Raw genomic sequence first — 7117 nt, 5'->3', positions numbered from 1 at the left:
GTCAGTATCATTGTAACTAAATGATGGTGTATCTTCTAGCATTTGAGATGAATCTGTATTCCCTTACTTCTGTTGTTGTTGTTGTTGTTATGTGCCATCGGGTTGCTTGCAACTCATAGTGACCCTATGTACAACAGCTCTAAACTCTGCTCTGTCCTGTGCCATCTCATTGTCTTCGACACACTCATCCCACTTGTCCCAGTCACTGAATCAATCCATCTCCCAGAGGGCCTTCGCCTTCTGCGCCTGCCCTCCACCCTCCCAAGCATGATGACCCTCTCCAAGGACCGGTCTCTCCTTACAACATGACCAAATATGTCAGACAAAGTCTCAGAATCCTTGCCTCCAAGGAGCAGCCCGTTTTAACCCTCTCCAAGATGAATCTGTTTGTTTTCTTCGCAGTACATGGCACTCTCAGCACTCTTCTCCAACACCAAAGTTCAAAAACATCAATTCTCCTTCTGTCCTCCCTGGTCATTGTCCAGCTCTCTGTCGCATAACAAGTGATTGCAAAGACCATGGCCTGTACCAGATGCACCTTAGTCTCCAGAGACACACCATTGCTCTTGAGTACTTTAGAGTGGTCCCTAACAACAGACTTCCCCATCGCAATGCATCTTTTAATTTCCTGGCTGCTGGTGCCACAGTGTTGATTGTGGAGCCAAGCAGACTAAAGCTGTGAACAATCTCAGTCTCTTCACCATCCATCCTGAGGCTGCCAATTGGTCCAGTGGTGAGAATCTTTGTCTTCTTGACACTGAGCCTCAATCCATATTGAAGGCTGCAGTCCTTGACCCTCTGCAGCAAGCGCTTCAGGTCCTCCTCAGTTTCAGCAAGCAGGGTTGTGTCATCTGCATAATGCAGATTATTGATAGATCTTCCACTAATCCTGATGCCTCATTTCTCCTCATAGAGCCCAGCCTCCCGGATGATCTGTTCTGCCTACAGGTTGAAATTTATGGAGACAGTACACATCCCTGGCATACGCCCTTCCCAATTTTGAACCATGCAGTGTTTCCCTGCTCTGTCCTGACGACTGCCTCTTGGTCCAAGTATAAGTTTCATATTAGTACAATCAAGTGTTCTGGAATTCCCATTCTTCTCAGAGTCAGCCACAGTTTGTTATGATCCATGCAGTCAAACGCCTTTGCATAGTCAATGAAGCACAGATAGACATTCCTCTGGTACTCCCTGCTTTCAGCCAATATCCATCTGACATTAGCTACCATATCCTTAGTACCACAACCCCTTCTAAACCCAGCCTGGACTTCTGACAGTTCTCTGCTGATGTGCTATTCCAGTCATTTTTGGATAATCTTCAGCAGAATCTTGCTTGCATATGAAATCAATGATATTGTTCTATAGTTTTCACAGTCTGTTGGATCACCTTTCTCTGGAATGGGAACAGATGAAATATTCTATAAATGTCAATTACATTAAATTGATTGAGGGTGTTGTTTAGGTCATAAATATTCTCAAAATTTTCTACCTTACTCAACTTAGTCATTATTGGCCATGGGATGTTGTAGCTCACAATTGCAATACTTATTTCCCCCCACCCCATTTCAATTCATCATTTTTAAAAGCAATTTTGTTTCATGTCATGATTTTATGGAAATTTACAAAAATAATTGACTTTTGATTCGGCTATTTATATATTTTTTGTTCTATAGTGTTAATTTTATACCCAGGATATATTAAAACTTTTCCATTTTTGTATGTACAATTCTGATTTTCATTGAATTTTCTATACTTCTCTTTGTTTGGTTTTGTTTGATCTTTTTTTGGTGGTGATACTGTGCTGATCATTCCTTATCCTACATTACTTTTATTTTCACAGAGTTCATAGATTTTGTTGTTGTTGTTATTTATTTTGGCACTCTTAGGCACAGTATATGCCTAGAATTGCTATGTCTTCTTGGAAAATTGACACCTTTATTGTTATGTACTACTCCTGATCTGAATAATACTCCTACTTATCTGGATAATTTCCCTTGTTTTAAAGTCTGACTTGTCTGAAATGAATATGGTTACTCCAATTTCTTTTTCCTTAGGGTTGATATGATTTATTTTTCTATTCCTTTTTTAACTTAAAAAATAACAATTTTTTGAGACCAAAAAAATTCATGTTTTCAAAGCTTACTATTCAGTAGATTTTATGCATACACAGAGTTGCACAACCATCTCCATTATGAAACTTTAGAAGTATGTCAGCATGCTGATAAGAAATCCGGTAGTTTCTAGCTGCCAAATCACATTCTCTCTTCCTCTTAACTCTTGATGATCACCAATCTGATTTCTAGCACTACTCATTTGTTTGTATTGACGATATCATATGACTGGAATCTCACAATATGTGGCCTCTTATTCTTGGGGTTTGTTTTGTTTCCATTTAGCACTGTACCTATAAAGCCCATTCATTTTGTAGCATGTATCCATACTTTATCTTTTTGATGGTCAAGTAATAAAATATTACTCCATTGTTTGGATTAATCATCTTTAGTTTAAATATTTGTCAGTTGATGAATATTTAGATTGTTTACTTAATTTGCCTATTTTTAAGCATGCTGCCATAACCACAAGTTTATTTTTGGACATATGTTTTCATTTCTTTAGAAAGGAAATTACTCGGCCATATTACAGTTCTGTTTAATCTTTTGAAGAATTTCCCAAAGTGTGTGCACCATTTCACATTACCACTAAAGTATATGAATGTCCTAATTTCTAATCATTTGTTGTTATCTGTGTTTTTCATTATAGCCCTAGTAGGAGGTATGGAGTGATATCTCAGTATTCTTGTTTATACCCCCACAACTGAGTCAGAATTTGCTTTTGACATCAACAGTGTCAGAGACTCTATTCTAAGATACCCTTATACGAATTTAATTGTTATTTTGATATGCATTTCCCTGATGGCTAATGATGTTGAACAACTTTTCAAATGTTTATTGGTCATATACTTGTTTTCTTTAGAGAAATATTTTATTTCATTTCTTTGCTCTTTCTTAAATTTGTTCATTTGTGTTTAACAATTGCATTGTAAAAATAGTTGCATATTCTAGATACAAATTCCTTGTCACCAGTGGGAATATTTGATTAGGAAGAAATGTGGAATGAAGGAGCTCATGGAGTTTAAACCATGCCTTGGATTTAAATTCAGTTGGAGACTGAGGAAACAACAAAATGCCCTTAGATAGGTGCTTTTTGTCTGGTGAGAGCCAATCGGAATGTTTGAATGTCAGATATATGATTTTAAAATATATCCTCTCATTGTGGAGCTGCTCTTTCATTTTTTAAAGAAAAAATTGAAGCCAAATATGCATATAGTTGTTTTTGTAGAAGCAATTAATATTTCAAGATTCTATATCCTTTTCTCTTTTGCCTACATATGAAATATATTTTTGCTTTTCAATGGCTTCCCAATGCCGTCGAATCACATTCATTTCAATGTTTTTCAATACCATCAAATGGCAAGTATTTCACCTGGTTATTAGTTGCCAAAATCATGTACTAGAATAATATATTTCATATTTTGAAATGTTATGATTTCCCCCCTTGAGCTCTCTAATATTCTTCTGTCTCTTTGACAATAATATTTCTCTAATTTTCTTAATAGTGATCTGTGAAGCATAAATGCTTTTTAAATTTTTATTAATGACAATATAATTATTTCTTTCTTTTGTCACTTGCTGAAACTGAGGTGGACATTAAGGGCTTCCTGCAGAGGCCAAGGACTGCAGTCTTCAATATAGCTTGAAGCTCAATATCAAGACAAAGACTCTCATCACTGAGCCAATTGGCAGCACCATGATGGATGGAGAAGAGATTGAGACTGTTAGAAGTTATAGCTTGCTTGTCTCCACAGTCAACACTATTTGCACCAGCAGTCAGCAAATCAAAAGATGAATTGTATTAGGTATATCTGCTGTTAGGGACCTTTCCAGACTACTGAGAAGCAAAAATATCTGTCTAGAGACTAAGGTGCACTTGATCCAGACCATGGTCTTCACAATCACTTGTCATGTATCAGAGAGCTGAACAATGAAGAAGGATAACATAAACAGAAGTGATGTCTTTGAGTTGTGGTACTAAGAGCCTTGAACATACAATGGACTGCCAAAAAAACAAATAGGTCTGTCTTAGAGATGGTGAAACCAAGTTTCTCCTTGGAGGGTAGGATTTTGAAGCTCCATCTTACATTCTTTGGGAACAAGGACCGGAGGGACCAGTCCTTGGAGAAGTATATGATGTTCAGAAGGGTAGAGGGACAGCACAGGAGGAGATGACTCTGGATGAGATGGATTGCTATGGTAACTGGGGCAATGGAATTAAGTGTGTTGGATTTAGTGAGACTGGCTCAGGACAGGGTAGGCTTCAGAGTTGTACTTAAGGTTGCTAATGAGTTGCAGGCAACTCAACAGCACATAATGACAACATCACCACCTTTGGTGTCACATCAAAACATTACCCAATCCAAAGTCACAAAGATTATCTTCTTTCATACATTAATTCTATACTTTTAGTTGTTATTAGTGCCATTGAATCTCCTAGGGCTTACAGCAACTCTATGAACAATGGCTCTGAAAGTTACCCTATGATGATGAGTCATCCTCATCATCTCTGACATTGTTGTTATTGTTGTTTAATGTCGTCGAGTCGTAGACGACTCATAGTGACCATATGAACGAACAGCCTGAGCACTGTTCGTACATAGAGTTTTCGGAAGCAAGCCATTTTGGAAGTGGATGCTGCTCCTGCTTCCCGGCTTGATTTAGTTGGGAAGCTCCAGCCAACACTGTCCACCATGGTTTTGGTTCTCTGACATATTTGAGTTAATTGTTAAAGTCACTATGTCAATCTATTTTATTGGAGTTCATCCTCTCTTTTTCTGACTCCACCTTTCAAAGTATGATGCCTTTTCCAAGGACTGTTTTCTTATAATAATATTCTGAAAGTATGTGAGACCAAGTTTGACCATCATCTTTGCCTTTAAGAAATACTCGGGTGGAACTTTTTGCATGACTTTATTGATTGATTGATTGATTGATTGATTGATTGATTTTTGTTCATTTGGCAGCCATGGGATAGTCAGTACTTTTTTCTAACATAAGAACTCAAAGGCATAGATTCTTCTTCTGTCATCCTTATCAATTGTACAACTTATAGATACATAGCAAGTAATTGAAAAGATTGTGGTTTAAATCAGGTGCACTTTAGTCTTTTAGCTGGCATAATTTCTTCTTAAAACTTTGGAAGGGTCCTTGGCAACAGATTTACCAACAATGAAATATGTCTGCTCATTGTTGATTATGGATTCAAACAAGGTGAAAAGTTGATAACTTCAAGACTATAGAATTTAGAACAGGGAGCTACAAGTAGGAGAATCATTCATTTTTCTCAGCTGGTATGCTGAATTGCTAGAAAAACAGCTGACTTAAAATCCCATTGGACAGAAACTCCTTCAGTAGAGCATGCGGCATCACACCATTCTGCCACACCACAAACAAAGGAGGACAATATGGATTGGGAGGAAGGACTACAATAATGCGAGATTCTTTCAAGGCAGTGCTGAAGAGCAGAGAGAACCTGAAGGACTTTAGGAAAGGCAAATTTTCCTAGAAAGGATTTCCATTATAGTGGGAGGCCTACCCCACAGACTGATCATTTTAAGCTGATAACTAATCAATAACATCATAAAGATAACAACCACTTACTCGACATAAAAAAATGGTATAACTTTACCAAGAAAAAAAAAAGTTGCATAATATTAAGAAAGCATCAGACAGCTTCAAACACTGTGAAAAAGCAAATTAAGCCTTCTCCAAAAAGATGCATAGCATGTTGCAGACCCAATGAATACCCCAGAGTCAGGAAAGTAGAAGACACATATTGATATGGAGGCATTTGAATAGCTATGGAAGAAGGTCCAAATTATGGAAGAAATAATGGTAGCCAGAAATAAATGAAATATTCTAGAGGCAGAGAACCAAAAGAAATATATTGATGTGGAGTTATTTGAATAGTAACAGAAGAAACAGTGGAAGCCATTAAGAAACTGAATACTCCAGAGACAGGGAACTAGAAGAAATATATTAATGAGGAGAAACTTGAATAACTCTGGTAGAAAATAAAGAAGATTGAAGAAAGAATGGAAACTATAGATAAAGAGAGAAAACAACTTTTAAAAAATCATTAGAAAACAGAGAAGGCAACACAGTTCTGGAAATAACAGAAATGCATGAAAATGAAATCCAGAATATGAAGAAATTACAGTGAGCTCTGGTGGTCTAGTGGCAAGAAACTGCACTGCAATCCCAGAGGTACATGGTTCAAATCCATCAGATGCTCTGCTAGAGAAGGAGGGACAATTTCCTCCTGTACCAGTCAGATCCAATTCAAAGGTACACACACAAAATAATTACAATTTTTTAAAAAAATTTAAAAGGAAATGAAAAAGGGGAGAAAAGTGCAACAATGCATAAATGGAAACCCAAAGTCTCTGTACATTTTCATTGAAATTAATAATAAATTAAAAACAAAACAAAAGAAAAAAAGAAATGGCAAAATGGTCCAACATACAAAAAGTAGAACAAAAGAGATGGAGCAGAGAGTCAATGAGCTGGAAGACGAGACCCTTAATGGAAACATACTAGAAGAAAAATTAAAGATAAAACATAAAGAAAATGAGGAAACATTAGAATTACATGGGATGACACCAAAATAACAATATAAGTATTATTGAGATTTCAGAATATGAGAGAGGAAAATCACTGAGAAAATTGTGGAATAAGTACCAGAAGAAAATTTCCCAAGTATTATGAAGAATGGAGAATTCCTCATTCAAGAAGCTCAGCAAATAACTAGTAAAATATGTATGAGAGGATCTAAGGGGGGAGGGTGGGAACAAGGGGTGAGGATCAGTAAGGGAAAAATCATAGGGTTGCACAATTTGATGAATGGAGGGAGGAGTGGATAAAGAAAATGAGAAAGATCTGACAGGGATCTGAAAGGGCCCACAGTCAACACTCTTGGTATCAGCAGCCAGGAAATCAAGAAATGGATTGTATTGCGAAAGTCAGCTGTGAGGGACCTCTCAAGAGCACTGAAGAGCAAAGAC

This window comes from Elephantulus edwardii, unplaced genomic scaffold (assembly GCF_000299155.1).
Source record: "Elephantulus edwardii isolate Elephantulus edwardi_28Jun2011 unplaced genomic scaffold, EleEdw1.0 scaffold00031, whole genome shotgun sequence".
In the NCBI taxonomy this organism is placed as follows: Eukaryota; Metazoa; Chordata; class Mammalia; order Macroscelidea; family Macroscelididae; genus Elephantulus; species Elephantulus edwardii.
This window is presented reverse-complemented; position numbering follows the sequence as displayed.